Genomic DNA, 24,580 nt, shown 5'->3' with positions numbered 1-24,580 from the left:
GAACTTCACAGATCAGCTCACATGTATTTAAATGTCTTCAGTGTGATTTTTTTCAGCTCTACATTTGTAAGGTTGCCATGTTGATCCTTTTTCTATTTGTTATTTGCGTCTGCTTAACTTGTTGCTGTAAGCTGTCTGATAAGAAGGCCTTTAAATAATAAGTCAATTTGTAACTTAGACATTCTCCAATCAGATTTCATATTTAAGCTCAATTCATACTTTTGGTTAAGAGGTTTTGTCCTGGCTGTGGAGGCAATGTAGGTATGCTCTGCAACTATACGCCAGGGGCAAATAATATCATATTGAATCTCCAACATCAAGCAATCTGAAGAAAGGCTCATTAATCCTTTCCTTTTTAGTGAACATTTAGCAAACCTGCCCCTTCAAACCTTTTATTGACCATAGGCATTGCTCTCTATCACAGATGTTTTTGATTAATATTATAAGAAATTTACACATACTTTTCCCCGAACCCAAATTGGATATAATCTATATTTTGTAATAATGTACAAATGTGTAAATAATTGAACATTGTCTCTTGTAATGATGAACAGAAAATTATCAACTGGATCTTGAGTTGACTCCTGCTTTACATGGCTTCATAATGTGCATTTCCATTAGGCTTGAATGAGGCGAGATAGACCCGCCTGGATGTAGCTCTTAGCAGGATGTGACGCGTGGTAATAAACCTGATCCCGGCTTCTGCTTACTTCTGTTGGGGTTGGTGCCGCTGAGGCACATGGCTGGATTATGAGGACCCGGGACCCCAGACTGCCAGGGGTCTCCAAGACTCTGGGCGCACATCTTCTGTGGCCAAAGACTTCCGAAAGAAGTTGAATGCCAGGGCCTCAGTGCACAAAATGCAAGCTGACTACTCATACAATGATATCAGTCTGGGATAGGGGAAAAGATCGATCCAACTTGTTTGCGTTTCTTTCTTTCCAATCACGAGGAGCTGAGCAGATGTTGCCCTTGCAAAATAAATAGCGGGCCTGACATCCTACATGTGGCCAGATGTCAGGCTTTATCCCAGCACTATATATACAGAAATGATAGAAACTGGCGGGGGAGTGGAGGAGTCAAGAGCTGGCCAGCAAAGACAGCAGAAAATGAAACCAGAGTAATGGGATAATCATGTATACAGGGAGATCAAGGATACCACTTTTTCTATTCTCCTTTCTCAGTGACATTTCATACATCAAGTATACTGAACAACAAACACTTTCCATACACTTAAAAAGAAACCAAAGGGAAATGGGTGAGTGGAAGCTGTAGCTTAGAAGAAGTATGTACTGTATAAGAATGCTGTTCGTCCATAGCTGGGAAACCCAGTCCTCTGTATCACTCACATAGATTACCCTCCTCTCCTCTTTCATATGCTGAGGATGGGGAGACAAACACTTAGTTTCTTCATTAATGGAAGCGTTTACACGGCCCACTCAGACACGATTATCTGTGTGTCTAAAGGATTCAGTATGCTTCAAACAAACTACTTCGAAAAATGTGTCATCCGACCACAAATTAGAATGCTATGCATTTTGTGTTTGTTGTACACAACTTAAACAATTAAATGGGACTTCAAGTTGTGAAGAATGGAAAGGATATCTTGATAGATAAGTTTAAACCCTTTCTCAGTTATGAAAATTTTCAGACGCAACTCCCTCAGATCCTGCCACTGAATAAGGGTGTCAAATGCTGTTAGAACAGTTAGATGATCCGACAAGCCTTTAATTGGAAGGAAGCACATTAAGGTCACAAGGCTGTATTCAGACCTGCATATTAAGTCATTTCATAGAAACAGCTGTGTGGACCAAAACAAAAAAAGCAGTGCAGCAAAAATAAAAGTCTTTTTTTAAAATTCATTAACTTTTGGCACAAAACAATACATGATGACGTTATTTTTATCATGATCTGGTGAGATCACTAAATCACTCATCTTCAATCGCTTGTTCCTATCGGGGTCGGGGGGGAGCTGGAGCCGATCCCAGCTCGGGCATGAGGCAGGGTACACCCTGGACAGGACGCCAGTCTATCACAGGGAACATAGAGACAAACAGTGACAGACAACCATTCACACTCACACCTACGGGCAATTCAGAGTAATCAATTAACCGAACATCTGCATGTCTGTGGACTGCGGGAGGAAACCGGAGAACCCGGAACCCACACAGACACAGGGAGAACATGGAAACTCTACACAGAAGGGCCCCAGCTGGGATTCAAACCAGGAACCCTTTTGCTGTGAGGCAACGGTGCTAACCACCACAACACGTGCCGCCCGATCTGGTGAGATGACGTCTGATAATGAATAAAGATGAAAATGGAAGTGACCATGATGATGGTAATGTTGATTATTTGATGATGATGAATGTGGTGAAGAAGACGAAGATGATGATGATGTCGATGATCTTCTCCTTCCTGCCAGCGTGGCTGTCAGGGGTTGTTCAGCTCAGTTTCTCCTCTGGTTTAACCATCATCACAGCAATCACTCAGCCTTTGTTCTCTGCCATGTAAAACAATGAGCTCTGATTAGTCAGGAGAGTCACCCACATTAAGTCTATAAACATGTAAAGTAGACTTTTTCTCTCATGCACACCATATCAACTGTTAGGGCATATTCACACCAGCCTTGTTTTTTTTCCAATTTAACCAAACCCTGGAACATTTACGCCCTTGGTGCAGTTTGTTTGGATTGGTGTGAATGCAAGACTCAAACTGGTGTGGACCAAACTGTACCATTGTATGTGTAATTTATTGGTTTTAGTCATTGCTTTTCCTGTCTTGGTGACTGGTAGAAATTGGGAGGGGGTTGTTGTGTTTTGCCCGGGCAACCGACTGTATGGCCAATAATCAATAAAATGATTGCATTCCATATTGTAAACTAAGAAAAAAGAAAACTAAAATATGGTGGCAAAATATATGTGGCAATCCCAGACCCTTTATTGGTGAACAGGAGGAAGACGATTTGAGTTATGGTCTATTTCCTGCTAAGTCCGCACTTTATGAAGTTAATTGAATGATCTAGCTCATTTATAATATAACTGTGTGTCTCTTTCCTACAAGGCCATATACCAACTTTGGTCTTGATACAGTAAGAATCCCAAAATTAGCTGTCACATTACTGAAGAAAAAAAGTCCATCATAGTGGCCTTCATTGTCCAATGGGCTTTTTGGTAGCGCACATGAAGCTGGGTGTGTGAGTCAAATTTCAAGCCAATCAGATACACAGTAGAGGACAGGGCATTTGATTACAGCATCATCATGTGCACAATTACAGTAATATTTCTTAGGAAGCATTTACACATAATTTCCCAGTTTCATGTTTCTAGCTCATTTCAGCAATTTGAGATGTGGCAGAATGGATTTAAATCGCTCCTTTCTAGTCTTCCGACAACTCAAAGCCCTTTACACTACTTGCCACATTAACCAATTCACACACATTCATACACTGATGGCAGAAGCTGGGCTGAAAATGTGCAATGCAATGGAAATACTGTACAATATATACACTATATGAATATAAATAAAATTTAAACAACAATTAAAGGCACTGATGAAGTGGAAAGTGACTGGTGCTGTTCCTGTTGGGGGGGGGGGGAGGTTTCTTACAGGTTGGTGGATAAAGCTGTGTGCCAGTCAGGTAGTACTGGCTTGGAGGCTCCTGTACCTTCACCCAGATGGCAGGAGGATGAACAGGTTGTGTGAGGGATGGCTGGGGTCAGCCACAATGCTGGTTGCTTTTGGGGTGAGGCTGGTTCCATTAATGACCAGGAGTGAGGGGAGCGGGACACCAATGATCTGACCAGCAACCTTCACTATGTGCTGAAGAGTCCTGCAGTTGGAGGCAGTGCAGCGGAAGTCAATAACAACCTCCTTGGTCTTTCCGATGTTTAGAAAGAGGTTGTTATTTTTGCACCACATGGCCAGTTGGCTGACCTCCTTCCTGTAGTGGTTCTCATCATTGTTGGAGATGAGACTAGTGTTGCTTTCGTCAATGAAAATGATGACGAAATATCTTCGTCAACAAACCTTTATCAACTGACGAAAACTAGACGAGACGAAACGAAAATGCTGGGCATGTGACGATGACTAAGACGAAATATATAATGCAATTTCGTTGACAAATAAAAACGAGAGGAAATGTCTCTTCATTTTCGTTGACAAAAACGAGACGAAATAACGTTGTTTCGTCTCGTTTAGTCACGTTATTATTATTATTATTTTGAAGTTTCTCTCCCAGTCTCACGTCTGGGCGACGTCACTTCCTCAATCCCCACACGCGCATTAATTCGATTCTGGAGATGCCGCTGCTGTGGGTTAGCGCTAACGTTAGAGTTAGGGTTAGCGACAACTAAAGAAAAATGAGAACAAAGTGTGAAAGTGTGACACCAGCGGGGGGTCGTGTTTGGGAGAAAAAGAAGAAACACTTTCATTACATAGACATGGAAAGCAAAACGGAATGTCTTGTGGAAAAAGAAAGACCCCAAAATCACAGGAAAAAACACCACGGATCTTAAGAGACACCTCATGGCATCCCATAATGACATTTAGGTAAGTCAAGACATAACGTAACGATACTTTCTGTTTAAGAAAGCTCATGTGACATGAGGCTACGGTTAATGTGTTGGGTTCTAACGCTACCTTTAGGGTAAGCCAGCTGAGAACAAGTGTGTGTGTGTGTGTGTGTGTGTGTGTGTGTGTGTGTGTGTGTGCGCGCGTGCGTGACTAGCGTGTGTATGTGTATTTGTTTGTGAGAGTGTAAAGTGTGTTTTTAGTTCCTACCTGATTGACTCACTCTATAAGTGTACTAAATTTCCCCTTGTTGGCTAAATACTTTCACTAGTTTTGTATTTCACAGAGCAAATCACACTGAACTGAATTTGGCATCAACATAAATTGGATTACTTCTTCTAGACCCGTACATGCATGTAAACTAAAGATATCTGCATGGGTCTGGCTAAAAGAAAATGTTGGTTTTGTCAATACTACTAGGTACTTAAATATAATTGCATTGCTAAAAAGAGACTAATATACAATTTTCTTTGACTAAAACTAGACTAAAATGCTCAGACTTTTAGTCGACTAAAACTAGACTAAAAATCTCAGACTTTTAGTCGACTAAAACTAGACTAAATGCTCAGACCTGAAGTCGACGAAAACTAGACTAAAAATCTCAGACTTTTACTCGACTAAAACTAGACTAAAATGCTCAGACTTTTAGTCGACTAAAACTAGACTAAAATGCTCAGACTTTTAGTCGACTAAAACTAGACTAGACTAAAAGTAAAACAGGCCACCAAAAACAACACTAGATGAGACCCACCACGGTTGTGTCGTCCGCAAACTTCACTATCTGGTTGCTGCTGAAGGACGGAGCGCAGTCGTGGGACAGCAGCGTGAAGAGCAGGGGGCTGTGCACACAATGCTGGGGGACCCCCGTGATCAGAATGGTGTTACCCGATGTGTTGCTGGTCTAATTTGTAGATTAGCTTCTGAGGGACGATGGTGTTAAAAACTGAACTAAAGTCTATGAAAAGCATTCTAACTCTAAGGAGTTTTTTGTGTTCAGGTGGGTAAGGGCTGGGTGAAGCGCAAAACAGATTGCATCCTCGGTGGATATGGCAAGGCAAGGCAAGGCAATTTTATTTGTATAGCACTTTTCATACACAAGGCAGACTCAAAATGCTTTCACAGCACAACATGTCATACATTAAAATGCATTACAGAAAGACAAAGAGAATAAAAACATAGACAATAATAAAAACAGTGCGGACGTTAAAAAGTGCAAAGATTTAGCAGAAAGCTAAGGTGAACATAAAAGTTTTCAGTCTAGTTTTAAAAGTGGTCAGAATGGGTGAAAGTCTTACATCTTCAGGAAGTTTATTCCAGCTGTTTGTTGCATTATGACTGAATGATGCTTTCCCTTGATTTGAGTTTACTCTGCGAACCACTAACAGATTGGCCTCAGAGGATCTTAGTGATCTAGAAGGCTTATGTAGTGGGAGCATATCAGTGATATACTTCAGCCCTAGACCATGTAGTGATTTATATGTGAGCAGGAGGATTTTGAAATCAATTCTCTTACGTACAGAAAGCCAGTGTAATGCTCAAATTTTTTGGTCTTTGTTAGAACTTTAGCAGCAGCGTTCTGAACAAGCTGTAGCTGCCTGACAGTTTTTTTGGGAAGACCTGCAAGGAGACCATTACAGTAGTCTAGCCTACTGGTAATAAAGGCATGGACAAGTTTTTCTAAGTCTTGAGCTGACATGAGCCCTCTAAGTCTTTTTATATTTTTGAGGTGATAGTAGGCCGATTTTGTTACTGATTTGATGTGACTGTCGAAATGTAAATCAGAATCCATAATAACCCCAAGATTTCTGGCTTTATTTGAGGTTTTCAGGGATAGTGATTTAAGGTGTTGGATGACTTTAAACCTTTCTTCCGTAGCACCAAAAACAATTATCTCAGTTTTATCCTCATTTAGTTGAAGGAAATTTTGGCACATCCAGTGTTTGACTTTCTCAATGCACTGGCACAGAAGATCTATGGGGCGATAGTCATTTGGTGATAGCGCGACATAGATTTGGGTGTCATCGGCATAGCAATGGTGGTCAATGTTATTATTTTGCATGATTTTTCCTAGTGGGAGCATAGAGATTGAAGATTAAACATTGGGGGACTCCACACGTTACGTTGGTTTGATCTGATATAAAGTCGGCAATGGAAACAAAATAGTTCCTATCTTGTAGATATGACTTAAACCAGTTTAAGACTGTGCCTGAGAGCCCCACCCAGTTTCCCAACCTATCCAAAAGTATTGAGTGGTCGACAGGGTCAAATGCAGCAAGCAATGCAAACTGGTACGAGTCCAAGATGGGGGGAAAGGTAAATTTAATGTGAACCATGACTAACACTTCAAAGCACTTCATTATGATTCAGCAGAGTGGTGTTGCTGTGACAGGTCTGTGGCGAGGGTTTGTAGTCTGACAAGAAGACTTCTCTCTCTATTGATCCTTTGGGATGACTCCCGCAAGGAAGGAGTGATGGTCTGGATACCCCGCCACAGGCTCTGTGCATCTCTTCTGTTCTCAAAATGTGTGTTTATTTTTTTTGATGATGTAATTTGGCTTGCCTGATGCCACCTGACTGGTTGGCCCTCGCTGTTCTGAGGCCACGGGTGTCCACAGCTCTGAAGGCACCGTTTCTGGCCTTTAGAAGCCTGTGGACTTCAACTTTCAGCCATGGCTTCTGGTTAACCCTGGTTGTGATGGTCTTGGTGGTGGGTTACATCAGACATGCATTTGCTGATGTAGGAAGTGACAGTGTCTGTATACTCCTCAATGTCTGTGACGTCTATGCATGTTGCAGCTTGCTTGAACATCTCCCAGTCTGTGGTGTCAAAGCAGGAGGAGCGTAGCAGAGGCCCCCTGTGGCCACACACGTACCTGGTTTGGTGACTTTAACCTTTGGTCTGTACGCCGGCATTAGCATGACACTGAGGTGGTTCGAGGGCCCGATGTGGGGTAGGGGGGAAGCCTTGTATGCACCTTTAAGTGAGGTGTATACAAGGTCCAGAGTGTTACTTTCTCTTGCAGGAAAGTTCACGTGTTGGTGGAATTGGGGGAGAACAGTCTTGAGGTCTGCGTGGTTAAAGTCCCCAGCGATGATGAAGAATCCATCTGGGTAGGCTATCTGTTGCTGATGGCGTTATAAAGTTTCCAGAGTGCGTAAACTCTATCAGCATTGTTGGTGTGTGTGTTTGTGTGTGTTGGGGGGGGGGTCTGATTGAAAGGAGGGCACTTTATGATCATAAACTCCACCAGCGGTGAACAGTGTTTACATACCACAACAGTGTCCAGGCACCAAGCATCACTGATATACACACAGACCCTCTTTCCTCCTTTAACAAGGACTCTGTCCGAGAGGTGGCTTGTTAGCCGCTCCTGAAGGTGGAGTCTGGGATGTGGTCAGTCAGCCATGTCTCAGTAAACACATAATAATAATAATAATAATAATAATAATAATAATAATAATAATAATAATAATGATAATAATAATAATAATAATAGATCAATTTTATATAGCGCTTTTCTCAGTACTCAAAGATACTTTACACATAAAAAAATAGACAATCAAACAGGAAGCATGTTAAACAATACTAGAACAAAAGAACATCACATTGATAGAAAAACAGCTCTCCCTCACGTCATGCTGCGCAGACCTCAGCAGCTGTATATGGTCCATTTTATTGTCCAGAGACCTTACATTCGCCAAGAGTATGTTGGAATAGCTGGCCGGTATGGACTCTTTGCCAACCTTGCTCCGTGGTTGCCTCTCTTCTGCTTTCTCTACCGCTTTCGGCCAGAAAAGTAATCCAAGTTCCTGCAGCTGGTGTCTCAGTCTATCGGGTAGAATATCCTCAGAAAAGTTGTGGTCAACCTTCCTGTCAATGTCTACTTAAAACAGCCAACTCTCAGTTGTAGACAAATGAGAAGAAAAGTCAGAAGAAGAGTTAGAATTAAAAGAAAACACTGCGCTATCGGAACAGAGATCGCTGCTTCCACACGCGCCGCCATCTTGCATCAACGTTGGTTTTGAGGTGGATTTAAGTGTGATGAAACGAGAAGCAACCGTTCAGTGTAAACAACATGGAGGCTTCCATGGATGAGATGAGCACAGCTACAGAGCAAGCCGCTCACTAACTCTCTTTTTTTCTTGGATCCTTCTGTTGGAATATGGACCGGGCACCTGAAATTGTGCCTTTGATCCAAAAATCCGGCAAATATCCTTTACCCACATGTTGTTTACTTTCTGAGCTTAGCCTCGATGCCGTTAGCTCATCATATGCTTTGTTGATCTGATTGGTTGATTTGGCCCATATGTTGGTGATAGACAGATGGTTTATCCAATCAGCAACCTGTATTTTCGCCCCTTTCCAAAATATCTCCAAAGGAGAGTTCCAAGATGGATATGCTGAGCAAATGAGAATCAATCCATCTGGCGGAGTCAGGTTAATATCGTACATGGTTATCAGACCAAAGATATGAAGTTGGGGGACCCAAGCTAGAAACTGTAGGCTAGAAACATTGAGCTCAGAGTGGTGCAAGAAGAATGCTACCGACATAGAAGAGAACATTGATACTGGTCAATTCTGCATTCACATGGAGGATCAGTAAGGACGTCTTGGATCTTAGCTCTGCCTTCCTTGAGGACGATGTAAACATGGAATAACTAGAAAAAAAACAGGAGCAGTCCACACATTAAATAGGGCCAGCTCTCATTGGTTTATTGAGGCAATGATTCATCCATTTAGGTCTTTGTCAGGCAGCTAACATGCATTTGTCTTGAAAGGAAAAAAAAACAGCCCCCTAGAACTGACAGCTCCCTCTACAAGCTCACATAACATAAAACACTCCCATAATTCCAAAAATAATCCACCACAGTATGTTAATCATTAGCAGCATACAGGTCTGGCAAATACTTCAGACATTCTACAATGGTTTCTACAGAGGTACAACTACAAAAGTCAACTGTCCACACTGGTGGAATATAAGCAGAGAGGGGGAGAAAGAGAAGAAAGAAAAGAGAGGGGGATGAGGAGAAGGGAGAAAATGGCACTTGATTGGTGACAAAAGATAACAAGAAGTGGCTACAGGGAGCCTCCAGAACTCAGAGTGGTGTGAATGGACCCCATCTGGTTTCTTCACAAAATGCTGAGGAGACGCAGATAATAGGACGCACACACACACACTTGTACACATTCTCTCTATGTCTCCTTCTTTTTCTGTCTCACTCTCCACACTCGGCCTGACCAGTCCCGGGTGGCCGCATCGCCTGGTCCAGAATCCCCCAAAGAGCTCTCGCCCATCATCTCCAAGCGTACACTTCAGCTAGACCAATTTAACGTGAGAAAACGTGAGGAGAGCAAGCTGCAATGTCCATCTGTGGCTTGTAGTTGTGAGGGGGGCGACCATAGAGGAGGCACATAAGGGAAAATGCCCTTATTCATATTTCTTTACAGAACATCCTTTTAATTTTAACTGCAGTCACTTTTTAGACTTAATCACAAAATGCTTCCAGACTGGATTTATTGATGTCACCTCATAGGCTTTCTGAGAAACACTATCCTCAAACTCAGGTCACTACTTGCTACCATTTCACACATTCTTTGTCAGGATTTCAAAAGCAATGCATTAACAAAAAAATATTTGAATGGTGATCAACATAATGTAAGGACTAATTGTCCTTGAAAAAGGCTTTGTTCATAATGTTGACCTTTCCTGCATTTTTGATTATACACAAAGAAAAGCTTATACACAAAAAATAAAATAAAATGTTCTCCAAGGTAACATACTGATTATCTCTTTTATTCAAAGCTGCAGCATCCCAGACACTAAATATTAGTTGAATTATTCAAATAAATCATTAGTTATCATTTAGTTTAACTTCATTTTCCTCGCCGTTATCCCTAAAGCAATTTCAGTCAAAAGAGATTTCATCCAAGAGGCTTCATCAGTTCATGTACGCATCTGACCAGGCTGGGACTGGTCCAACTATCTGGTATGGAGATCCAGGTATTTAACCTCTCACAAGGCCGATGATGTCACTGGAACCCTTTGTGCTCCAAGTGTCAACGGCCGTTGTTGGAGTGAAGGTAGTTGGAGTGACAGTCGTTGGTGGGAAGTAGGTTTCGACTTAGTTAGTGCTCTATTGAGTCTTAACGACAGTTGTTGGAGTCACAGGAGGCTATTTGTGAACAGTTGTTCTTGAGGTTAGATGTTGAATCTCCTGAGAAGGGATGAAAGGGCAGCATTGTAAATTGGAGTTAAGTGGTGTCATAGACCTCCGCCTCTCTGTAGCAATGGTTCCATCCTCCTAAACAGAGGAGGCCTCCTATGACTCCAACGACTGTCGTTAAGACTCAATGGAGCACTAACAAAGTCGAAACCAACTTCCCACCAACGACTGTCACTCCAACGACGGTCGTTGGCACTTGGAGCACAAATAGTTCCAGTGACATCATCGGCCACGGCCTCGACCTGGTTCTCCACACCAGATAGTTGGACCAGTCCCAGCCTGGTCAGATGCGTACATGAACTGATGAAGCCTTTTGTGTGAGAGGTGAAACGTGAAACGTGAAACGTTTTGCGAATATTGAAAATCTGGACCAATTTTACCTCATCAGGCCTTTAAAAAATGCTGCTGACTCTTACTAATTAGGTCATAATGTATGACAAGGGTTTGCAAGCAAGCATGATGTCGTAATCCAAAAATAAGGTTGGAAACACTGTCTAAGCAATAATGTTTGAATGTACAATTAGCTTAGTCTCAATTTTCGCATAAAACCTCCCACAGTGCAGCTTTAAAGACACAAAATAAACACCTGAGAGAGAGAGAGAGAGAGCGAGAGAGGGAGAGAGAGAGAGAGATAGAGCTATGGTGAGACCCTCATGGGAAATCAGACGGCGGGTCGGCCAACACGGCCGTGGTAATAGCAGGAGCTTGCTTGTGTGACCTGAGTGTGTTTGCTTGATCCAAATTCTATTGTGCTTTTGGATTGATGACAGCTGAATACCTAAGGAGTGTGAATGAATATGTAAAATACACTGGTGAGTATTGCTGTGTCATTTGATATGCAGCCTGGCAATGGGGCCGTCTAACACACAAACACATACTGAAACATATGGTTTTTGTTGCTGCTGCCTGGAGAGGTGAGACGGTGAGGGGACCGCAGCACTGTCCACTCGCTACACAGGGACATGAGAAAAAGTGTTAGAGAGTGCGTGTGTGTGTGTGAAGAGGGATGCCACACTGTGAAGATTATTTAGTGCCCCCCCCCCCCCCATGTTAAATAATTCAGAGCCTCCCCTCATCGCTCTCATTATAAATATTTCAGCCTCAGTGACAGGGAACGCTCGTCTCGTGCGACAACTGGGAGATATGTTCTAGAAGAGAAGCGCAGGGTATGTGTCTGTGACACGGAAACACACACACACACACACACACACACACATCCAGAGCAAACTTCATGTCTGTGACTGTGTGCGTGTGTGTTTATGTGTCATTGTACCCTTTTAGCACTGCTGTATGTGTTTGTATGTATATATGTATAGTGGATGTTGTGTGTGTGTGTGTGTGTGTGTGTGTGTGTATGTGTGTGTTTGGGGGGGGGGGGGGGGGTGCACCTGAAAGGCACTGAAGGCCACCCTGCTATTCTTCTCTTCTCTAATCAGCCCTTCTGCCGGAGGCTAAAAACACCTGAGCACTAATTCATGGCTCCATTCTCACACACACACACACACACACACACGCACACACACACACACACACACACCAACATCTATTTTCCAAACAGAGCTGGCACTTTACAAAGAGAGCACGGAGGGATGATGCTAACTCTCTCTTTTTCTCTGTGGAGCTTTAAGGCTCTTGACACACTATTAGTATCATGATTGGATAGTGTCCACTGTTGGTGTGGGGGGAACACTGCCAGAGATCTTGTGGTAAATAAAATGGAGGCTAAACTATAACCTTCAGTCAGTGATTAAGGCCCACAGCGACTGATATCAACAGAAATCACTCATAGCTTCAGCAATATACAGACAGTATACAGTTTTATTTCTCCATCAGTCCTTGCCCTCCTCTGACTTTCAGTAGTAATGTTGATGTGAAGCTAGAGACGTAGTCCTCCATGCAAGGGTGTATATACAGTACAGTATACGCACTGTTGAAGCAGAATGAATGCATTTTTATTTTTGTGTCTGGTCATGTTTCTATGACCCGTCACATACAGGATTATACAGACACCTAAATACTGTATATTCAACAAAAACTAAGCCGCCTGAAGTGCCAGAGCATATGTCAACAACAGACCAAAACTAAACATATAAATAGAAAAAATCAAATAAACAAAAAAAAAAAAAAAAAATAGAATAGGATAGGATGTGTGCAGATTCACAGACATGGCGCCATAAATTTTTCATGTTTTCCTCTCAAACGTCAGTTTCCTCCTGTCCCAGGCCTTGGACACATATTCAGAAAATGCATAAACTTTATCAAAAAGAGGTTCAATCAAAGCTCCATCCTCCAAGCCTATTAAATCAACATCAGGAGCGTAAATCATGATATAAAGGGCAGTATAAAAAAATGAATTCCATCCTCTACAACATTTAAATCACAGCATTCACTTTCTTCCTCTGATGCTCCTCTGTATCAGCCAGTTTACATGTGCAGTGAGAATATGCCGTAACTGTGCACATAGGGATCCGTGACTTTTTGGTAAATTATATTTGACAATTTTTTCACACTTACATTCTTTTTTAAAAAAACAATAGGTTCTCAGTTTTTTTTTTTTTTGAAGACTTCTTCTTCCCAATGTTTTTTACATTTCATAACCAACCCTAGCTAACTCCACAATTGATCTTTCATAATAGTGTTGAGTGTATTTGGGTCAGTATCTAGTTTTGCTTTTAGTTTTAGTTGAGTACTTTGGTGCTGGTTTTGGGATTTTCCCTTTTTTTCGTTAAATGTACCATTTCCATAATTTCTTTTTATGATATGGAGCAGGTGGCTCCTGGGTAATTTAACAGCACTATAGCTCCATGCTATGGCTCTTATCTGTAAATGTTTTAATCTAACTTCTGATGTATTTTTTATTCATACTTATTTTGCTATGCGATGGATTCAATACCAATGAGCCTTGGCTGTGATTGTCAGAGGCTCATACCAGTGAAACAGATTCTGAAAAATTCCACAAAACCCTGTACCCTAGTTACTGAATTGATCCAAAATCAAAGTGGTAAACTGATTTTAAACAGCGGAATGGATTTCTGAGTTCCAAGCTCAGAAAATCACAGAACTGAGTACAAGTAGTGCTTGTACTTTGTATGAGAGATACACAGCCCATGAGATTTTATGTGTGTATGTGAGGGTTCTGTTTAAATCAGTACCAGACAGTAGGAGACAAGCATATCCAAACATGAATTGGAAAGGTGGTGTTTCAGCGAGCTGATGAAATCTTTGGAGATAGGAGAATTGTTCCATTTCTCTTGTTGTACCATGCATATCATGCATGCTTACAGTACCATTCACCAACACATGCCAGTATGAAACAGCTGATGTCCAGGAGCAGATATAGCACTAAACTACCCATATCTGACACACTGTACACTTACTTCTGTGCACTATTTGTCTTGGCCTCTTTTTTCTTGTCCATTATAAAAAGTCCATGATGATTAACTGAAGCTGCTATGCTGACCATGGAATTACGCAGCTATTCTCTATTTGTACATGGCTCGTCTATTTTTTTCTCTGAACATACAGCTATGCAGCCCTTCAACAGGTAAACAGCTACATAGAAATATGTTTAAAAAGAGAGAGAACAATCTGTTTAAAGATGAATTAAGATGAATACATCATTGTAGCAGAGGACAATGAGAGGCAGCAGAGCAACCTTGTGGGTGTTTTTACATTTCACATTCAAATAAATCAGTCAAATCACTGTGTATCCATGATCCTGTTTTTAAAACCATAGAGTTCATTCATTCAGTACCAGTTGCAATTTCTAAATGCTGCATAAGAAACTGGGAAAATGCACACAGTGTAGCTGGTAGCAGCCACACGCTGCAAAAACAGAGTGTGTGTAGCAGGTAAAGAACCCATGTATTTGGCCTTTAGTCAGACACTTTCTAGGGCTTAAACAATTACTTCTAACTCCTCTTCCTCTGCCTTCATTCCAAAAAATATTAAATATGGTTTTGCTTTATTTAAAGTTTTACTCCGTAAGGGGCTATCCCGACTGGGGCCTTTCTGTGTGGAGTTTGCATGTTCTCCCGATGTCTGCGTGGGTGTTCTCTGGTTTCCCCCCCACATTTCAAAAGACATGCACGTGTTAGGTTAATTGATGACTCTAAAACTTGCCCATAGGTGTGAATGGTTGTCTGTCTCTGTACGTCTCTATGTGCCCTGCGATAGACTGGCGTCCTCCAGGGTGTACCCTGCCTCACGCCCGATGTCAGCTGAGATCAGCTCCAGCCCCCCACGACCCCGACAGGGACAAGCGGTTGAAGATGAATGAATGAATGAATGAATGTACTCTGTAATATTTCCATCTATTTAATTGCCTTTTAAGTTCCTATCTATCACAGAGTGAGTTAAAACAATGGTGATTGAGCATGTGACCCACTAATGAAAACACTTGTTGCCTTTTTACTGATTATTCCAATATCTGTGTCTGTGGAGACATTCCCTCTCTAGATGTAAACAAGTCTCCATGTTAGTGATGCTGCTGACAGCAGTTGGTCTGTAGGTCCAGATCGCCACTAATGGTTATGCTGCGTTCACTTGTAATTGGAAATTCCAACTTCTGATTTAGGCCTGTAGTAAGGGCAGAAGTATAATAGGAACATATGTGTGTTTGTGTATGGTCTTAAGAGGCTAACATATAGGGGGCGGACTGGAAGTGAATGTGTTTCAATAAAGTTTACAAAAGAGCAATGGAAAAAAAAATGAACGTGACAAGATGGACGCTCTGAAAGAACAGACTCACCTGCAGTTACATCTTACTGCCACAGAGGCCGCTAGAAAAAAAGGGATCTCAAATCTTATGTACAACTGTAATATTCTTCCAAAATGACACATTTAGCATCAGTTAAAGAGTAGAGAACAGTGTCCTTGTTAGTGAAAATGAATTTTCAACCAATAAAACTAAATGTGAAAGATAGTCGTACACAATTTTCTAATGCACCTGCATACACCTTTAACCCCATCCAACACCTTTTGGATGAACTGAACTGTGAACCAGGCCTCAGTAATGCTCATTTAAATGGGAGCTCATCCCTACTGTTGGTTTTAACATCTGACGGAAAGACTGAAACTAAAAGAGTGGAGGCTGTTCGAGTAAACTTCTCCATATGAATGCCTATGGTTGTGGAATGACATTTTTCACCAATATCATATAAGCTTGGGTGTCATATACTTTTGGCCATGTCATGTAAGTGAAGTCAATATGGGGGAACATGGAGAGATGTTACTGTGTGCACACAAGAAAGGGTCATATTATACCAGAGTGAAAATTTGCAAATCCCCCGTCATCTGAAAGGCTCCCGTGCTGTGGTCTCACATTATAGGAAAATATTTTATGTTCTTTTGTTCCCAGGATGTTATCGCTTTGGCAATTGTGTGAGCCATTGGAGTGAGTGATTGTTGAGTATGGCTCCTGGGTTTGTTGTTGGGGGAAACAAAGGATTTGATTTGATTTGATTTTTCTCCTTCAGAGAGATGTACTGAGAGGATTTTCCTCAGACCACAACTGCCCTCTAACACACTCAAAGAGGATATGCCCCCATGAAACAAACAAACAGATCGCTGCAAATGATCTATTTGTGTGTGTGTGTGTGTGTGTGTGTGTGTGTGTGTGTGTGTGTGTGTGTGCAAGAGAGAGAGAGAGAGAGAGAGACAGAGAGAGAGAGACAGAGAGAAATGGGTGCACTTGTGCATGTGAATGCCTTTTTTACAATTTGTGTGTGTGTGTGTGTGTGTGTGTGTGTGTGTGTGTGTGTGTGTGGTGTGTGTGTGTGTGTGTGTGTGGCTGGGGACAGATCTGTCCTCTAGCTGGCAGATGCCCAGTACAGCACAGCTGGGCCCCAGCCACAGGAGGGGTCATGGGGGCCCAAGATTTCCCCTTAGCCCCTCAAGGCTTTTTTAGTCCTCGCTTTGAGCAGCGCTGCTTGTAACTAACACACACGCATTCATAAACAGACACACACATATATTGATGAACACAAACATTTTGCTCACACAAAGCCCCTTATACACTGTGAGGAGCTGACGCTCTGTGTCTGTCTCCTGCTCCTGCACCATGACCGCCGCCTCATTGCCTTAAAATTGATGACTGCCTTCTACTTGTGATCTTCTCTGCTTGAACATGCAGAGGTCAAGTGGATAGTTGTCACTGGTAGCCAAACATCTCTGACAGCTGTTTGCACTCTGCTTACCAAACCCAGTGCTGGCTCTGCCAGGACACTTTGCTTTGGCAAAGAGGTGGGGGGGTTGGTACTATCTGGTGCAGATGACTGAAGGTTAGTTTGAGGCCCCATCCACATCACTACCTTTTCATTTTAAAACGGTGTCACACGCATTTTAGCTGCGTATCAAAACTAATCTTCCTCTTTACTACCATGCTTCAATGTGCATATCGTGACCATTCATGTACATCGGGCATGTGGCAGTCGCTGCAAAGTAAATACTATGACCTATTATGCTGTGATCACACCGCATGCGATGGACGCAATAAAAGCAGTGCGATTGCATACAAAGTCAATCTACAGGCCCGATTTGAACGTGGGCAGCGCGTTCCCCCCTTTACCCGCAAAAATTGCTCGATATTCACGTCCAATGTGCAGACACTGTTGGATTTAGTACGGGACATGTATTCAGGTAGGCACGTCCTGATTGGCCAGCAACATTTTTGCAAATGTCAGTGGGTAAATGCATGCTGTTATTGGAGGAGATTATTTCCCATAGAGTCCAGTAGAACTGGGTTTACAATATTGTAAGATTTGTTACTTACAATCTTGCAATGTTTTGGCAGACCTACTGTCAAACAATGCTTATAGACAGAGACAGATACAGTTAAAATGACAGCCTCACTTATATCACCACTGGCTTTATCAGCTGATAACTTAATAGTCAATTTGTGCCTGGGCAGAAAAATAATTGTGTGTGTGTGTGTGTGTGTCTGTCTGTCTGTCTGTCTGTCTGTCTGTCTGTCTGTCTCTCTGTGTAAAGGACGAGCAGAGAGAGAAATTGACGCACTTTGGGCTTTGTTCACAGAACTTCTGCGGGCGAAAAAACTCTCCAGGCACGACACATGCATGCACACAAATATGACATTCCAATGTCACCTCAAGCTATTAGGCCAGGCTTTACTTGTACGACCGCTCAGGAATGGCAGTATTGACCGCTTGCACACAAGGTGGAATCTCTCAATATGTCACAATATAGTTAGCTGTCTAAGACATGCTTACAAACAGGCATTGATTAAATGATCCCAGTTTATCGAGACAAAATGGAGTTGTTTGTGGCATGAATGACACCGACATACAGGTGGGAGAAAAGTCACAATAGAACTGTACATGCATCTTTGAATGCAGTGTGAGTGGAGGGTGACGGACAGACAATAAACATGTTGTCTATGTGCAAAAGAAAAAAAAATCTTTGAGCATGTTTTTCATTTGATAATATTTCAGGAAATAAATCCAAAACCGTTGAATGTGGATGCTTTAGAATGAAAGCACCACTGAGCGACTTCTCCTCAGCAGAAGCCAGGATGGATGGCTTTAATTGTCACTGTGTGCCTCTCTGCTCATTCCTCCTTTACCTTCAAACCGAATGAACTGCTAACATTTGTTTTTCGGAGGCGTGCTGTGAGTGGGGAAGTTGTAATTCACCAGAGGAATTACAGATGCAGCACAGCTAATAAAGCTGAATAAAGCTGCAGGTGGAGTTCTTTCAATCTAAGATAACTGTCATAATCAACACAAGCAATTTAGAAGACAATAATAATAATAATAATAATAATAATAATAATAATAATATGGAGTCTGTGTACTATCATATTAATAATTATCATCATTTCCCCAGGTCATAGTTGTTGGTGTAGACATAACAGTCATGACAACTTACAGACTCTGACCGAGGGCCAAAAAAAACCCTTCCCCTTGATCACCATTAGCAGCCTTGGCAGTCAATATGTAGGGGGAAGGTGCTGCCTGTGTGTGTGTGTGTGTGTGTGTGTGTGTGTGTGTGTGTGTGTGTGTGTGTGTGTGTGTGTGTGTGTGTGTGTGTGTGTGTGTGTGTGTGTGTACGGAGGTGGGGTTGGGGGGGGGGGGGGGTTTCCCTAATTTGCACATATGGAAATGCTTTTTCTCACCGCGCCGCCTTCTCTGTTGTGGCCAGATGGAATTAGAGAGCGCTCAGATGCTGTGAAAGCAAACACATCAAAAAAGAGGGAAGGGGGGAGAGAGCAAGAGGGGGCTGGTAGGCTGGGCAGGGGAGAGGAGGAGGTGGAGGAAGGAAAACAAATAGAAACAAGCAAGAAAAGGAAAGTTGGTTTATTGTGGTTGAAACAAAGAAAGGACAAATTACTGTATCTGGTTTTCCACCTCCTGTCCTGGATGCTGTACAAAATATATATTTTTTTCTTTCCTTTTTATTTGGTTCAAACGTACCTATAGAGAAACACACTTTGTAACATGAAATGAGCTCACACATTATTTTATACAAGGATGTTGTTTTTTTTGTGTAGCAAATAAGGTGGTCAATGTTCTCTTGGCCCGGGAGCAAACCATCCTTCCCCGTTGAGTTCGACATCCATGTCAAAAACACAGTGGTTATTAGACTATGCATCGTTTGGTGAATCAATGAGTCCCAGTAATGGAGAAACTAGGAACAAAACATCTCATTCTGTCCTCTGTCCTCGATGCATCTGTAGCTACAGGAGAAATCGGACCATTTACAGCTACACACAAGAACACAGTTCAATCATTCAGTGTTTGAAGGCCACAGTCATCCAGATCACACAAACAGTCACACACTCTACACTAAAAGATAGGTGGTCATTCTGTGTCAAATCAGATTTTTTTCAATCCTTATGTACAGTATATGCCATTTGAAAGCAAAGAACAAGTTCTTGGCCGAATTTGGAGAATTGTATTTTTTATGTTTAATTAAACATTAAGTTGGTGGGTTATCTTTACCGTCTCCATTGCTCAGTTCAGGTATTCTTTATGTTTTATAGTCCCTGTATCTTTTTTTTATTTAAACATGAAGACAAAATAGAAGGAATGTGTGACTTTACACACAAAATGCTCTTTTGAAAAACAACATGTTTTACAGGTGAAGGGCACTTGTGATTTTCGTGAGACCAAGAACCCTCTTGTGGTGGTTCAGGAGATCTCCCAGGTTTGAAAACAGTCTGTATAGCTGTAGCTGTAATAGATTACATTCAATTGATTCAAATATGTGATGAAACACACAGAGAGTTCCCCTGACCCAGACAAATGGCCTCATGTATCCTTTTATAGAGAAAACAGCTATCTATAAAGCATTTTCACTATGCATATATGCATTATACAGTCTGTCATGATGTTAATTTTCAGTGTGATCTTAATTCAGTATTAACTGTTTAGTGCAACATTAGAACAGAGTATGATACAAACTGGGTTACTTTTTCTTTACTTGTTACATCATCTGCCTAAATTAAATGACACAGAGCTGTGATGTGTATTTGCGTTTTGCGACTTCATGTATTATGCATGAGCATATGCATCTGTTCGAGTGAATGTTTTATTTTTGTGTGTTTATCTGAGGCTAAATTGATGCTCTCTCTCTTTATCAGTCTCTCCCTCTCTCACCTCCTCCCTTTTTTCTCTCTCTCTGCTCTCATCAAGTCCTAGAGTGTAGATTTACAGGATTCCATAAGAAGCTCTAACAGGGACATTTTCAGTCCTGTTCAGTCCAGAACTCCAAACCCTTCTGTTCCCAGACCAATCTCAGCATCAATGTCTATTCCAGTTGCAAATCCTCAGTCCCATCTTCAATCCCAAACCACCACCCGGGCCCTGGCCATGGCCCAGTTTTAGTTTTTTTAAGGGCCCAAGGGGGGTGGGAGCTGCACATTGCAACACAGTGTGGCTCCCTGTACCAGTGGTGTATTAGTATTAGGGCTTGAGCACCAACAACGTCAGAGGGACCTATTGAATTTGTAAAAAATCATATTTTTTGTCAATTTGAAACAAATTTCTCACACATGACAACAGTCCCGGCCTGAACACACCTACATCCCAATCTTTAATTAGCCTCTTAGAGCTATGTACTAAAATCAACAGGAAGTCGGCCATTTAGAATTTTATGGCCATTTTCGCACATTTGCATACTTTAACAAACTCCTCCTGGAGATTTAACACGATCAACTTCAAAATCAGCCAGTATCATCTTAAGACATGTCTGATCAAATGATACTTGGCACTTTTTATTTTTTTGCTCCGTGTCGCTGTGGCATGGCGCCCAAGTTTGCTTTCAAAGAGGAAGTTGATGTAATTTAAGCATACATTAGCCTATTTGCATCAAATTCCTCATGCTTGACAGGAGTCATGACCTAAACACACCTCATACACATGACCTCAAACACACAACATCTCAATAGACGCACAGTGATAGCGCCCCCTATTGGCAGAATGAAAAATGAAAAACGTTATTGGATTTAAATTAAATTTCCATTGTGGGTTCTTGAATTAAGGTATGGAAACATACGGCATGTTTTGAGCATGTTGTGTAGTGGCATGGCGGGCATTTTGGGCTTTTCGCCCTGAAACAGGAAGTCGCTCTAACTTAAATATACATTGTCCAAACTACACCAAATATCCTATACATGATCAGAGTCCAGGACTGACAAAACACATTCTAGTACCTGATACAAAATTGATCGATTTACATAAAACTTTCAACATGTGTTCTACCCTTGATGAAGAGCAACACAAAGTGTGCATACACTGTACAAGTTATGCAAGTGGAATTTTCAGGGGAGGTACAGACTGTTGCACACATGGCAGACAGCAAAAATGACACGTCAACCAGCAGGTTGCACTTTAATCAAGGAAAAGGTATTTTGGCCTGTAATTCCTACACTGTGTCGCAAAATTCTTACACCCACGTATTACCTGTACTTGTGATATAGGCCACGGCGGTTTCCAGCAAAATCAAGCAAAAGGTTTCTTACCTGCAAAATCGTGAAATATGCAAAACATACATTTTAAACTACTCGTTGGAGTCCAATTAGCACAAAACTTTAGTTTTAGACAAAAGGCTGTTTCAGGCACTTAACTGGAGTCCTGCATTTAGCCCAACCACAGTGCCATATTTAGTCATAATCCCAGTCCCGGACAGTTCCACAACTGGTGTCCGAGTCTTTGCCACCAAATTCAGTCTCAGTTCAGTACTAATCGCAACAGTCCAAGCCCCTGTACCATTCCCACTCCCACTTTTAGACCCAATCTTTTAGATTAAATCCCAGGTCTGGTTGCAGTCTCAGTTTTTCCCATCCCATCCCTAGTGCCAGTGTGAGCCTCTGCCCTAATCGCAGTCACCTCCCTAGCAATGCCCCGACTATAAATTCACACTTCTAGTCTTAGTCCAGTTTCAGCCCAATCACAATCCCAGCATTCGACCCATTGCCTGTTTTATAACCCCAGTCCCAGCTCTGAAATCCAAACTCTAATCTCATTGACAGTCTTAACCATTGCCCCATCCCCAATATCAATTCCACATGAAGTTTCTATCCCAGTGTCAAATCTAATTTCAGTCCCAGTTTAAATAACCCCGCTATCTTCACATGCCGCCCCGATCCCATTCATGGTTTAAATTTGGTTTCCTCTTTCTTTGGGTCTCATTCCACCCCAGTTCCAGTCTCAGCCTCAGTCCCAGTAACAGCTCCAATCCAGGCCACAGCTGTTTTGTATTTGCCCTTCCATTCTACTCCAAGCCTTAGTGTTTCAGTTCTCCTGCCAAGGTCATAATTAACATCTCAACTAGTGGTGAAAAAGCCCCCTGATCCAGAATGAAAAACACCAACACTCAACTACTTCAATAAACGCACAGGGTTGGGGTATGGTAATTAAATATCTAATTAACACTTTCTCTCCCGGATTTTCCATTCAAAGTTTTAATGGGGGGATGCATGTCCACAAGTGTGTGTACACACACACACACACACCACTTTCATGGTAGATCCATATGCTTTTGTTAACCTTTCTTCTCCTACTTCCAGAGCCATTCTGGCAGATGCTCCAATGTAAAGTAAAACCGATTTTAATGTAATGTAAAACAATATAGTGGACCAAAGCTGGAAACGAGGCCACGCTTAATGAAGTTCTAAATGAATCCAGAGCAGCGTTGCACTGTAGTTCACTCTCAACTGCTCATGGATGGTGGTGAACCAAAAACTCCAAGTATGAGCTGTCTGCTTTCTCAGCAGAAGAAAAAAGGAAAGTATTGTGTACATCCTTAATGTGTTGCTTCAGTGTGCTGTGCTACAGAGATAGAAAGATGGATTTTTGCTAATGAGAAAATTAGCATTAGCTGAGAAATAATCTCTGGCAACCGACATTTCTCACACACACATACACACACACACACACACACACACACACACACACACACACACACACACACACACACACACAAACACAAACACACACACACACACACACACACAATTTTCTCATCATATTACAACTTTTCATTGGAAATATTATTGTATTGTCTTTCTATTTTTTTTTCCATATCTTCAGCTTTTTTGACAAAACTTATTTTGACTTCATCCATTAATATCTTTATTCTCCCAATTTTTTGTAATGTATTGCACCCTTATCCTTGGTATCCTTAAAATATGATACATTTTGTAAATATCTCAATTCTTTTATTGTGACGCTTTTGTGGAAATTATTACTATTTAGTGTAACTTTATTACTTTACTTTTCACAAAACATAAACAGTTTATTCTCAAAATATAATGACTATTATGAAATACTACGTTTATCTAGTAAATATTTGACCTCATCTTAAACACATCACAACATCCTCGTTTTAACATGAATACATATTTTACATTTTAATACTTTATTCTTGAAACAGTGGCCCTAATAACCTGCTGAATATTTAAAACAGAGGAAAGAAGTAAAGTAAGAGTGTATCTTTTTCACCAGAGTGAATTGAGCTGCCTGAGCAGCGGCTCTGAATGTGGACTAGTGATTGAGAACCATTTATTTCCCTGGGTCACCCATTGATGCCACAATCACACTTCCCTTAACTGCTATTGTCTCTTCCTTGTTGTCCTTCCTGAGTTGGCCTGACTTCCTGCAGCCAGCCTGGGCTCAAACACTCAGGTGCTGGTCAGGCTCAACCACAATTGACAAAGAAAGGACTGACACATCGATATTGAAAAATAATTGAAAATGCAAATGCAGGGGTAAATGAAAATATATATCAAACAGTGTATTAATTAAACTGGACATTATGTTTGGTAATCACGAATGGGATTGGTGGAAACCTCTAAATGCATTCTAATGATGATGTTATCTGGACATTTTTGTCTTTGCTTTGCTTTTTTTAAGAGCAGGGAAAACTATTGTCTCTGGGATTCTTCATCTTTCCTCACCTCATCTTTTCTCTGACTCTTGAGTTTTTTTCTGCAGTTGATGAGGAGTCGTCTGAACCAGAGCCCTGTTCAGCTCATCCTCCCCCGGCTGGCTTACCTGGAAGGTGGCATGTAAGGTTAATTGGGAAACGAAGTTGATAAAGTAATTAATGCGTTTGTCAGCAGTGTCTTTCTCCTCGCCTGCAGCCATCCTGCAGCGATCAGGCCTTTCTTCTTGCCTGCCTGGCTGCCCTGGTGCTGCCGGAGAGATGCTGAACTGATACAGCTCCCTCACATCCGCAGCAAGTCTTTTGTTTTTTCGGGAAAGTGACGGCAATGTCAGTCCACCCCTGATTAACCAGGGACAATAGAAGGCTGGACTCATTC

Source organism: Echiichthys vipera (assembly GCF_963691815.1).
Source record: "Echiichthys vipera genome assembly, chromosome: 12".
Lineage (NCBI taxonomy): Eukaryota > Metazoa > Chordata > Actinopteri > Perciformes > Trachinidae > Echiichthys > Echiichthys vipera.
This window is presented reverse-complemented; position numbering follows the sequence as displayed.